The sequence below is a fragment of the Schistocerca serialis genome, chromosome 4 (genome assembly GCF_023864345.2).
Source record: "Schistocerca serialis cubense isolate TAMUIC-IGC-003099 chromosome 4, iqSchSeri2.2, whole genome shotgun sequence".
Taxonomy (NCBI): Eukaryota; Metazoa; Arthropoda; class Insecta; order Orthoptera; family Acrididae; genus Schistocerca; species Schistocerca serialis.
This window is the reverse complement of record NC_064641.1, coordinates 881,964,933-881,978,055: the sequence shown is the minus strand read 5'-3', so window position 1 is coordinate 881,978,055 and position 13,123 is coordinate 881,964,933. Positions and strand designations below refer to the sequence as shown.

The 13,123-nt window shown below is 41.9% G+C and overlaps 1 protein-coding gene across 1 annotated transcript in view; it reads left to right on the top strand.

The window, feature by feature from the left end:
- The first annotated feature begins 289 nt into the window (after positions 1–289).
- Positions 290–13,123, top strand: part of LOC126475022 (UDP-glucosyltransferase 2-like) — an 85,299-nt gene continuing 72,465 nt past the window's right edge. The window contains exon 1 of the mRNA XM_050102562.1: positions 290–450. The gene's annotated coding sequence lies outside the window, so the exon portion shown is untranslated. The remainder of the gene's footprint in view (positions 451–13,123) is intronic.

Below are 13,123 nucleotides of genomic sequence, written 5' to 3'. Positions count from 1 at the left end.
TTCCTCTTTTCTTCCATAATTCCGCTCGGCCGCACGACGCACTTTGTCCATTGCTGCGAAGCACATCTTGACCTTGTCTGCAGGCTTGTCAGTTGCCATCTAGCTAATTGCTACAACGCGGCAGGTGGATCAAATGAAGCAGATAAGGCGACGGCCACTTTATTTAGCGGCAGATATCGCTGTGTAGAGCGGCCACGCGCAGTGACGTCACTCACTCCCGCCAAGGTCACTGCCAGACAGCTGACTACCGCACAGCGTCTGACGAACGGCGGTCAGTGCCGCTCCGAGCCTCGCTGGAGGGAGAGCATAGGAAAGGACGCGATAGTTGCGCCACCATCTCCACGCACACACGTGGGTACCTGCAGTAGACGCTGCTCTGGACTGACGTTACAATTGTGCAGTGCATAAATTATCGACGTGGCGACGTCTCTCTCCACTAAATAGACGTCGGTAAGATTACATTACCAAAATTACTTTCTACGTCCTCGACTATTTCAAACTACAAGTGAAACATACTGTATTATTATGTCATTTTGTAGCTTATGATCGTAGCTAAACGTTGCCAGAGTATGCTTTACGGTATGTGCTTACTCCTGCTCGTAGCCGGCCGCTGTGACCGAGCGGTTCTAGGCGCTTCAGTCTGGAACCGCGCGACCGCTGCGGTCGCAGGTTCGAATCCTGTCTCGGTCATGGATGTGTGTCATGTCCTTAGGTTAGTTAGGTTTAAGTAGTTCTAAGTTCTAGGGGACCGATGACCACAGCAGTTGAGCCCCATAGTGCTCAGAGCCATTTGAACCATTTCTTACAATTTGAAAACTTGTTATTTTTATGTCTGACATTATTTGATTCTATGTGTATGTCTATTTTCATAATGTTTCACTTACGTTTTCCTTTTAATCATCTTGATCACACTCGAACACTATATATTGAGTTGTCACTGTCACTGTAACTGTTTCACTGCTTTACCAGCTGTAAAAACAAACATGGCGGGCAGTGGAACAATTGAAGGTGTAAAAACAAGATGGCTGACAGTGGAACAGTTGAAGGTGTTCCTGGCAGTTGTTTTGAATCTTTCAGAGGTGTTAGTGATTCTCTTTTCCTTTGTGTGTGTGTGTGTGTGAAAAGGGAGAGGGAGGGAAAAGAGCTTCAACACCAAGATCATTAACTGAATGTGCGAACGCAAGAAGACCGGGCTCCGAACGACTACATGACACTGCCGAGAGGGATGACTATCGTGTTCGGCGTATTGGTCTGGTGTATTGTACTGCATCGACAGCAACGATTTGATCAGCAGCTGACATCACAGTTACAGAACACACTATTACAAATCGGTTACTTCAAGGACAACTCCGAGCCAGACGTCCTGTAGGGTGCATTCCACTTACCCCAAACTACGCCATTTGCGACATCAGTGGTGTCAAGCAAGAGCTCATTGGGGAAAAGGGTGGAAATCTGCGTGTTCTCTGATGAAAGATAGTTCTGCCTCGGTGCCAGCGATGGCCGTGTGTTGGTTAGGAGGGGTCCAGTAGCGGGTCTGCAGCCAACCTGTCTAGATGCTACACACTGAACCTACATATGGAATTATCGTCTTGGGTGCTATTTCGTATGACAGCAAGAGCACTCTCGTGGTTATCCCACGCACCCTGACAACTGATATGTACGTCAGTCTCGTGATTCGGCCTACTGTGCTGCGATTCATGAATAGAATTCAAGGGGGTGTTTTCCAACAGGATAAAGCTCGCCCATACAGCGCACTTGTAACCCAATTTGCTCTACACAGTGTCGACGAATTGTCTTGGCCTGCTCTATCACCAGATCTGTACCCAGTCGAGCTCATATGGAACAGCATCAGACAACAACAGCAGCATCATCCACAACCACCACTGACCGTCCCTGTGTTGACCAAGTGCAACAGGCATCTAACTCCACCCCACGAACTGACATCCAGCAACTGTACAACACAAGGCATGCCCGTTTACATGCTTTCATTCAACATTCTGGCTATTACACCAACGTTTCACTTTTTCAGTGGCTTATCTCATGCTTACCTTAACTTATTATCTTGCAATGTTACTCAAAAAAATTTCTTAACTAAACTAATGTATTTCTGAAATTTCGTTACTCTACGTTAACAATCTTTTGGTGTTGCATTTTTTTTCCCGTCAGTGTCTTTGAGGCAGCGCTCGGAGACAGACGATTTGTTTTGTTCCTCGGTGGAACCCCTAAATATTGTACACAAGATGTAATCAACAGCTTGGCTGAACAGATGAAATCACACCATTAGTACTGTATTAATTGGAAAATGTACTGCTGAAAAAGACTTCTGCAACGCAGTATGGCTTGCATAGCGTGTGTTTCTTTCACTGGAAACTTCTGTCTCAACGTCCTTTTGGCCACAGGGAGTCGCTTTATAAAGCAATCTGTGAGATGGAACTAAAAGCAAATTTACATTCTCCGTGCAAGTAGAGCACAATACTGTGTCAGCAGTACCGAATGGGGCAGTATTCAGTCTGGCATCATGCCTGGAAGAGAAATTTCAAGCTTGGATCGTGCACCCGCTGTTACATTTATCTTGAGACTGAAGCTAACTTTTTGTCCATGTTTCATTTCTCATAAAAAAAGATTATGAAAACTGAACTGATTTGCGCAAACATAAGTCTCTTTTTCAGTCATACATGTTTCGGTGGAGTTTCACTATCGTTAGTGGTTTCATTTAATTCTCTGTCGAATGTCAGGTAAAAGTGTGTGGTAACATGCAAAAACTTAGATTATGTTCATTATATTGATAATATTGTAATAAAATATACACCTCAATAGCACATAATGATGTTCCACGTAGCTGCGTGTCATTTCCAGCAGTGCTGATATTTGGGTAGACTTCATCATCTGCAACTAATAAGGATCTCTCTAGAGTGCATTACTGAAACTGAATGGAAATGTGGCACCTAAAATGAATCTATCGGTATCTGTTAATGTTGTAATAGGTCACTGCAAATATTGATATGTTGCATTCTGTTGGCAACACTACTATGTAAATTATCTGTCAACGTTTGTTTACTAGCTTATTGTGTTTGCTCCCTAAATTGTTTCTGTGTATTGGTTGTGTGGATCTGCTACATTGGTCATTTACGTTTCGGGCCAGTATCATGTACCGATATTCCGAAACTGGTGGAAGAAACCGGGATCAAGAAATTCCTTGAAATGACTGTAAGTGGGAAAAAACGTGATGGATCTCCAAAGAGAAGCCGGATCGACACAGTCAACAAGGACGTCGGCGAATGTTGTCTCATTTGGGACAGGATATACGAGGATGTGACAGGGGTAGAAAACGTGGAATGGGGGTCATCAGCAGCACACGGGAAACTGGAGCTGCGACCTGTTGACGATGTACGGACACCGGATTTCCGTCTCTGTTAACGACGGTCGGTTTGGGATTGTGCGTAATCGAGACACGAAGCATCAACCTGCTATCTCGCCCCCACATGAATCCCACTGGAACCAGTTTAAATTTGTAGGAATCCTCACATATTGCGTGACCCCAGGAGCGTCGCCGCAGAAGATTGGGTGAGACTTAAGCAGCACTGGACAGCATTCCAAGGAGGATCCAAGCATTAACAATGGACTGGGTGAAGCGATAGAACGTTGAATATAATCCATGGTGCATTTCGATTTTTCAGATACGCAGAGATGCGGATCTTCGGACGGACTGCTTTTTGCTTACACGAAATTTATTCGCATGCAAATGGACAACCATCAGCTGTGTAATGGAATGATGACAATGAAAATGTGTGCCGGACCGGCGCTCGAACCCGGATTGCCCTCCTATCGCGGGCAGTCGTCTTACCATTAAGGTTTCCGAGCACGACTGATGCAAACTTCCATACACCATCGACCATGTATCTACAACCTGCACTCGTACATTCGTTACGTATGTTGCCTTGTAGGAGAGACATTTAAACTGAAATTCGTATGCCCAGTTGCAAGTCGTATGAACAAAACTGGCACTGCAATAATACATTTATCCGCTGGCACAATGCACGCGACTTTCAATTAAAATGTCGCCCCTGTACGGGAATACACATAATGGGTGTACGAGTGCTCGTTGTACACACATTGTTGACGACATATGGAAGTTTGGATCTGGACGTGAGTTGTGCACGGATAGCCAAATGGCAAGGCTACCGATCGCGACAAGAGGAAAATCTGGACTCACGTTTCGGTGCGGCACAAATTTTCGCTGTAGTTATTCCATTATACAGATGAAGGATATCGATATTCACTGTAGTCATTCCATTATACAGATGAAGGATATCGGTATTCACTGTAGTCATTCCATTATACAGATGAAGGATATCGGTATTCACTGTAGTCATTCCATTATACAGATGAAGGATATCGGTATTCGCAAATGCGAATACATTTCATGTGTTTCATAACGGCTGTAGCCGCCGCTGTGCATCGTGCTCTGAACAAGACATGCACTGCATTATCGTATCTGCTATTACTTTGGTTATTCTTTCGTTTCCATTTCACAGTGAAAGTGTTTTTTCCTTTTTTTGTTACTTTCATTGCACCCTGTGTAGTAGATAACCGTGAGTGAAGTCGTAACCATTTCTGTTACTGGAGTCTTTCCGTTAAGTATCAATAACTGGAGCCTCTCTGAATGCTACACTGTATCGACTGTGCATCGACCCGTAAAGAGAAGTCAGCTCTCCAATTCGTCAGTATGCATACCGAACTCACAGAGCAGTAGGAGATGTGAATATCGACAGTGTACTAAGATCATTTAACTACATTAAGTGCTTTTTACTTTTGACAACATAAACGATGTATCAGAGAGGAACAGGAACACTAAGATAGTTGGTTGATGATGCTGTCATCTGGAAGAAAGATTCTTTTTTGTGTGATCTAAAGGAAATTAAGACAGAAGTGGAAAAAGTTTTCTGTTGATGTAATGAACGAAATCTTTCTTTCGCTGTGGATAAATGCAAGACAGTACCTATAACAAAGGTAAAGAATGTAACAGCAAAAACTTACCGCATCGTAGTGACTATCTTTATCACAACACATCATCTAAGATTTCAGTGATAATATAATAATAATGTCGTATGACTAGCACCTCCCGGCGGGTAGACCGTTCGCCTTGTGCAAGTCTTTCGATTTGACGCCACTTCGGCGACTTGCGCGTCGATGGGGATGATTGGGACAACACAACAACCAGTCCCTTAGCGGAGAAAATCTCCAACCCAGCCGGGAGTCGAACCCGGGCCCTTAGGATTGACATTCTGTCACGCTGACCACTTTTTTTTCGATTTATTGGTCATAACATTCCACAGTAGTACATAATTTTCAACTGACATCTAAAAGTAATAAAACAAACTAAAATTAATTACAGGTTGCTTGACATTTTAGAAAAAATTCAAGTCCAAACCAGATAGCGATGTTCGTCACTTGATCGTATTTGTTTTTGTATTTCAAAGATCAATTGTCTCTCGTTTCTTCATGTCCTGAATCGTATCCTCGAAAATGGAGTTCACATGACTGTTCTTCTGAGGAAATTGGCGTATGTATCATAACAATTATTCATGCGTAATAGCTTGTGATGCTGGTCGGAGATGTACGTCTAAAAATTTCCTTCGCTCCTTTCTTTACTCAGCTACCGGGGGTGGACAGATTTTAGTGATAAACGTCTGTATATCAGATGGGGAGATCGTTTAAAATGATTGCTGGGGTCTGTGAATGGGATACTTAGATTGGGAGGAATGGATGTAGTGATGTGCAGTGCATTTGTATAGCAAGTCGCATACAAGAGGGTAGTATAACTTTTTCTAGACCATTGCTCCAACGTTTGGAGTGCTTATCATTAAGGCATGATGATGGACGTGGAGCGCATTGAGACTGATCGGCATAGCCCACACAGAAGAGTAACATATATGCTCGGGGACTTAAATGGGAGTCCTTGAAAGACGCAGTTCGGGCGAAATTCTGTCAGATGAATTTAGAGAACATGAAGTCGAAGAATACTATGCGAGAATTCTGCTGCCGCGAACGTATATATCTCGTAGTGGTCACTATAATAACATTAGAGAGATCAGAGCGCGTACAAAAGCATGGACAGGCGAACATACGCGGTTTTCCTTCGCCTCAGTTAGTACGCTAATGGAATAGGGAATGACATTGACAATACAGTAACGGAAGCCAAAATAAAGGCATGGATATTTTTAGGAAAGTTAACATTGTCAGTTGGAACAGTTGTGCTCGGTGTATATGCAGTAGTATGAGATTCAGTGTACTGACAAATTTAATAAAATGGTATCGAATTTGATGTCAGTAGTACATCAAGGATTCATGTGGTAGAGGATGGAACTCGGTATAAAGGCAGTCTTTGCGCACAGCGTTAGTGTGTGTGTGTGTGTGTGTGTGTGTGTGTGTGTGTGTGTGTGTGTGTGTGTGTGTGCGCCTTTACTGCAGGAAACAGACACCATTACTGATGGTGCGTGTTGTGTACAGAATCCACGACTGTGATAGTGCCACGTGGAAAACAGTTACCATGTCACGAAAAAACGAAACTCGATGCAGACAAGGAAATGGAACTTTCTAGTCCTCAAATCGCCAAGAAGTTGAATAGGTCAAGTACAGTAATCGATAATTCGTTATATTGGGCGCACTATTCGAACTGAACGGAAAATATAGGCAAAGTAGAAAATTATCTGAGACGTCGAAACGGTTACTTTTGCGCCAAGCAATGGCTACAAGCCGTTATTCTTCGCAATTTGTTGCTCATTTACAGCATCCAGTAACTGCCAGACGTCTACAATAAATTTTGTCACATGACAGATACCTTGCATTCAAGAAACGACTGCAGATAACAGCTGCGACACCCGAACATAAACAGGCTAGATTGAAGATTGCTGAAAAACATATGACTTCAGAATGGGATGAAGTGATGTTCACTGATGAGAAGAGGTTTAATTTAGATGGGTAGAAGGGATGTCATTGTTATTGGCATGGTCTGAGAACAGAGCAGCAGGTAAGAACGAGGAGAAATTTTCGTGGTGGACGTGTTCTGATTTGGGTAACCTTCTACGCTAAAGTAAATCATGCTTTGCTTGGCTGAAACTACAATGAACTCTAACATGTACAATGAGATGCTAGGGACAGAACCGATTAGGATGTATGAGGACCCAGGGGACGAAAGTCTAATATTTCAGCAAGATAATGTATCTGTGCAGGTTTCTCCTTCAGTCAAAAAGTGCTCTGCAGATAAAGATACTGATGTCATACCCATTCCTGTACGTAGCTCGGATATTAATCTCGAGGACAACTCTTGAGAAATACTTACAAGGCGTGCTTATCAAAATGGTTCAAATGGCTCTGAGCACTATGGGACTTAACATCTTAGGTCATCAGTCCCTAATTACCATAATGACATCACACACATCCATGCCCGAGGCAGGATTCGAACCTGCGACCGTAGCAGTCCCGCGGTTCCGGACTGCAGCGCCTAGAACCGCATGACCACCGCGGCCGGCGCGTGCTTATCACACTGGAAGATAATTTTATGTCGTATGTAGGCTGAAAGAGCGATAAGAGAAGAGTGGGCGACAATTTTACTGCAAGAACTACAACCCTAACAAAGTCAACGACAAAGAGAATTTTTCATGTAATTAGGCAGAAGAGGAGTTGGACAAAGTACTAACAATGCAGTAACACAACAATACAGTGAGTGCCCTTATACCAGTTCCATCCAAAAGTGCAAACGCCATATTTTGTTACTCGTCTTAAGAGAGAAACTGTGTTACTCAGTTGTCGCTGTTTATCTGTTAAACATATCTCCTACTTCTGTAATACATGCGGTAGATGTAAGTTTCAGACATAGATGTTTAATTTGTTTGGTAGTCTAACTGATGAAGTTTAATTTACTCTTCTGCGACCTCTGCTGCAGTGTCTCAACTTGCCTAGTTTTTACTCCCAAGCCGGTCGGTGTGGCGGAGCGGTTGTAGGCGCTTCAGTCTGGAACCGCGCGACAGCTACGGTCGCAGGTTCGAATCCTGCCTCGGGCATGGATGTGTGTGATGTCCTTAGGTTAGTTAGGTTTAAGTAGTTCTATGGGACTGATGACCTCAGCTATTGAGTCCCATAGTGCTCAGGGCCATTTGAACCATTTACTCCCAAAATTGCCTGTTGCAATCTGTCAAAAGATGAAAATACGAACAAAGTATACTTCCGGGTTATACGTGAGTTTCATTGACTTTCAATTAAACATATATCGTAGGGCGCACAGCGAAAGAAATTTATGTCTCGTTTTTTACTGTAGTGAAATGTTGTCGCACGGTCTTCCTACACCAAAATAAAATCCACCGATTTTAAAATACCTCTAGTTATTTGTCAATAAACATCGCATTGAGTTTTTGTCATCTGTGATTTCTGTTTCACCTTTCTCTGCCCTTGTACTAACAATTTTTTCTTGTTATGTAAGCTCAGTCAGTGATTCTCATCAAAGCTACTTTTCTCAAATCATAGCTCACTATGTGGCACAAGCAGGCAATAACAGACCACCGTGTAACAGACGAATATTATTTTTACATTCTTGTACCTCAATATTCTCACTTTTTTCCTGGTGTATCATTGACACATTGAAATAATTGTGGCATTATCAGAGAAACGTTGTTATTAGACTCCTGTATGTTCAACAGCAATCAATATTGTTCATTACGTGACTCTTTGGACTAACGTCACCCGTTATATGTACTGAAGATGACGATGTAGTAGTTGAAATCTAGATGTGCTATGATAAAACGACTGATTTCGCGATCGGCTGCTATTCTTTTCTCCATTGTCTAATAAAAAAAAATTGGAGTAACGCAGTTTTCTGTGTACTGCACACAACAATTGAATAAAACAGATCGAACTTAAAGAATAAAAAAAGAACGCAATATAATGCGCTACTGATATTTCACCAGGAATTCATTATTTAAAAGTCGAGAGGGGGCGGAGGCACTTGAACATGTGGGATGACCATTCAGCCATATTAAATACAGAAATGGAGAACAGATATCGTGTCTTCAATTTATAAGATAGCCTACCATATTGTGGCGTATCTGGCAGCGACGAAAGGCAGTGCCGTACTCAGAATATCCGGTTATAACTAACCTTATCGAGGAAAAACAACAGCTATTTGCAGAGATTATCAGAATGCAAACTACATCGATGAACGAAATTTGTGCCCTTATCTCTATTGGTCTTAAGCTAGAGATAACGGCAACTAACTGACTATCATGTACAAAATGTCTCTTACAAATAGGCTGAAAGGGAAAAAGACATTGTTAATACAGCTCCGATGCAAGGAACATTATAAAACTTTACCTCCTTATACAGGGTGGTCCACTGATCGTGACTGGGCTAAATATCTCACGAAATAAGCGTCAAACGAAAAAACTACGAAGAACGAAACCTGTCTGGCTTCTGTCTAGCTTGAAGGGGGAAAACAGATGGCGATATGGTTGGCCCGCTAGATGGCGCTGCCATAGGTCAAACGGATATCAACTGCGTTTTTTAAAATAGGAACCCCCATTTTTATTATATATTCGTGTAGTATGTAAAGAAAAAAGTTTCATCTACTTGATATCTTGTGCATGAGGTAGCGTAAATTGAACATATTCTACTACCAAAAAAAAGTTAAAGACCTGAAGATGACAGCTAAGACTGTTGAAACTGCTTGCCTTGAATAAAGAATATTTTGTGCGATTTTTGCTTTTGAATGATTTTTAACACTTAAAACTGCCCTTCAGTACTGTCACAATGAGAAAATTCAATGACATTGATCAGTCATACAACAGGTAGTTACACACACGACATACAAGATCCTGTCAAATGACGGTGAAGTAGCAGATTAAACGAATTAAAATACATCGACTGAGATGGTCACTACACCCCACAAACAAAATTTTGTGCGTGGTGTTAACTGAGACTATCCACGTTTTCCTTTCAAAGAAGCACTTGCTGTCAATACTTAATGCACTGCGGTGCAAGTGGTTAAAAAGAAATTGTTCAAATGGCTCTAAGCACTATGGGACTTAACATCTGAGGTCATCAGTCCCCTAGAACTTAGAACTGCGTAAACCTAACTAACCTAAGGACATCACACACATCCATGCCCGAGGCAGGATTCGAACCTGCGACCGTAGCAGCCACGTGGTTCCGGACTGAAGCGCCTAGAACCACTCGACCACATCGGCCGGCGCGGTTTAAGTGTAAGGATTACAAATTATTAAATGGTTAATTTTCTGAATGACTACAACTTATACCTTGCGATCAAAAGTATCCTGAACCGCTACATAATGCGGAAGTGACCTCTAGATGTCACGAGAGAGGCAACTATCAATCTAAAAGGACGCGGAGAGGTTTTGTGTTGTTAGTGTGTAAGACGTGTATATTTATATTGTCTATTGTCAAACCACAATTTATGAAAGATGTTTATATTTTACTAATAGGATTAAGTAGGAATAATTAATATTTGTCATGTTGAAAATAACTATGGTAGCAGGGAATCTCTGCACGAAAGTATTGTTGGCAGGAGAGATCGCACATTGATATAATTTGAAAAAGGGCGGGAGAGACCGCGTATGGATTCATATTAAGAAAAGAGCGGGAAAGAGCTTGCATTCATACATTTTGTAATGGTCGCAGGGATTGTCTGCCCAGAAAGCATTGTTGGCGGGAGAGACCGCACTTCAGCGTTCGTAGGGAATCAGTAGTAAGCGAGATGTGAAGCGAGTCGGTAGCGCGTCTGAAGCGAGAGGTTGAGAGGAGCGGTGTGCCTGCCAGCCACCAGCTATGATTTACAAGAGATTATAAACGGATGTACAGAGACATCAGCTAACTATTATCATAAGAGGAACTAATTATATTGAATAATTTTTTTGAGAAAGTAAAGACTACTGAAGGTATGTTTGCGCAATGCTAGTTGTAAGATTATTGTAAAAAGTAAGTCCCGTTTGAACGTTTGTGAAATCATTTCATTTAGAATATAATTAATTTTTGCCAGCAATGTTGCATTACTGATTATAATCCATCCCAAAAAAACCATCAACGGAAAACTTTGCAAAATTTTTATTGTTGTCAAGAAAACGTTTAACTATGAATTACGTAACTTCAGTCAAATGAATTACAGAATAACGTCAGCTTTGCTATTAAAGAATAACGTCAGCTTTGGTAATAAATTCAGCCACTTATTATGACTGCCCAACAACAGCTAATAGGGTATAGTAAAACAGAGTAAGTATATTCATGTGGCAGTTCGATGTAGCAGTCAGATGGCGATCCACTAACAGTAAAGAAAGGTAAGGAAAGTTTTGGGTTATTGCAGGTAACGACTGAGGGCCACGACGACGAGACGTTCTATGTTTCGTCGAAATAATCAGCAAATCACTTTTAATAAGCAGCATTTAAATTTGTATGCGAAGATTGCACTTATTATTATTGAGAAAGAGAATTAATTTCAAAGGGAAGATTTTCATTTCTCATTATTAAGCTAGAGATAGAAATCCTAAGGAAAGGTTTCATAGATTATTGTAGAAGGGAAGGTTGCGTAACAAAAGAGATATAGAGGAGACAGGAAGGTTTCAAGTGGATAAGCAGTAACACCAGAATGAATCGATCAGGACTGCTCAGTGACTTCGAATGTGAACTAGTCACTGGATGTCATCTGAGTAGTATGTACATCAGAAACATTTCCACCTTCCTACGTTTGTCGGAGTTGGCTGTTGGAGATGTGATTGTGACATGGAAGCGCCAAGAAATAACCACAGTTGAGATGAGGCAGATTTCACGTACTGACAGTCAGTAACGGGATTGTTGTAGAGAATCGCATAAAATCAGCGGAAGGATTCACTCGTGCGTTCGAAAGTGTTACCAACAGTCCAACTAGCGCAGTGACTGTGCATAGGGAGTTAAAACATTGGAATACGATGGTCGAGCAGCTCCTGATAAAACACCCATTTCTGTAGACAGTGTTAAGCGGCACTTAAGGTGATGTGGAGAGCGACGGCACTGGATACTGCATGAGAGAAAACAAGTGATTTGGAGTGGTGAATCACGTAACAGTCCACGGCAATCGAATGGAAGGGTCTTGGTTTGGGGAATGCCTGGGGAACGCTACCTCACATGATGTGCAGTTCCAGCGACAAAGCAAAGGGACTGTGGTGTTACTGTAAGGGGGTGTTTAGTGTGTGATTCGCTTACTGTGCTGAAGAAAACGCTAAATGCGGAAGGATATGAAGACATTTTGCAGCATTGTGTACGACATCAGTACTTGAACAGTCCGCAGGTACGCATAAAATATAATCCCAAATTGTGCTAAACACATTCTCTGAAAATTATTTCGAGCAGTTTGTTCATGAGCCCACGCGAATAGTAAACGGTTGTGAAAACACACTTGATGTCTTAGCAACAAATAATCCTGAGTTAATAACGAGCATCAAAACCGATTCAGGGATTAGTGAGCACGAGTTTGGCGTAGCGAGATTGAATATTGTGATCCCCAAATCCTCGAGAAATAAGCGAAAAATATACCTATTCAAAAAAGCAGATAAAAATTCACTTGACGCCTTCCTAAGAGACAATCTCCAATCATTCCAAATTAATAATACAGGGTGATTCAAAAAGAATACCACAACTTTAAAAATGTGTATTTAATGAAAGAAACATAATATAACCTTCTGTTATACATCATTACAAAGAGTATTTAAAAAGGTTTTTTTTTCACTCAAAAACGAGTTCAGAGATGTTTAATATGGCCCCCTCCGGACACTCGAGCAATATCAACCCGATACTCCAACTCGTTCCACACTCTCTGTGGCATATCAGGCGTAACACTTTGGATAGCTGCTGTTATTTCTCGTTTCAAATCATCAATGGTGGCTGGGAGAGGTGGCCGAAACACCATACCCTTAACATACCCCCATAAGAAAAAATCGCAGGGGGTAAGATCAGGGCTTCTTGGAGGCCAGTGATGAAGTGCTCTGTCACGGGCTGCCTGGCGGCCGATCCATCGCCTCGGGTAGTTGACGTTCAGGTAGCCTTTTTCGTAGGACTCTCCATACAGTTGATTGTGGAATTTGCA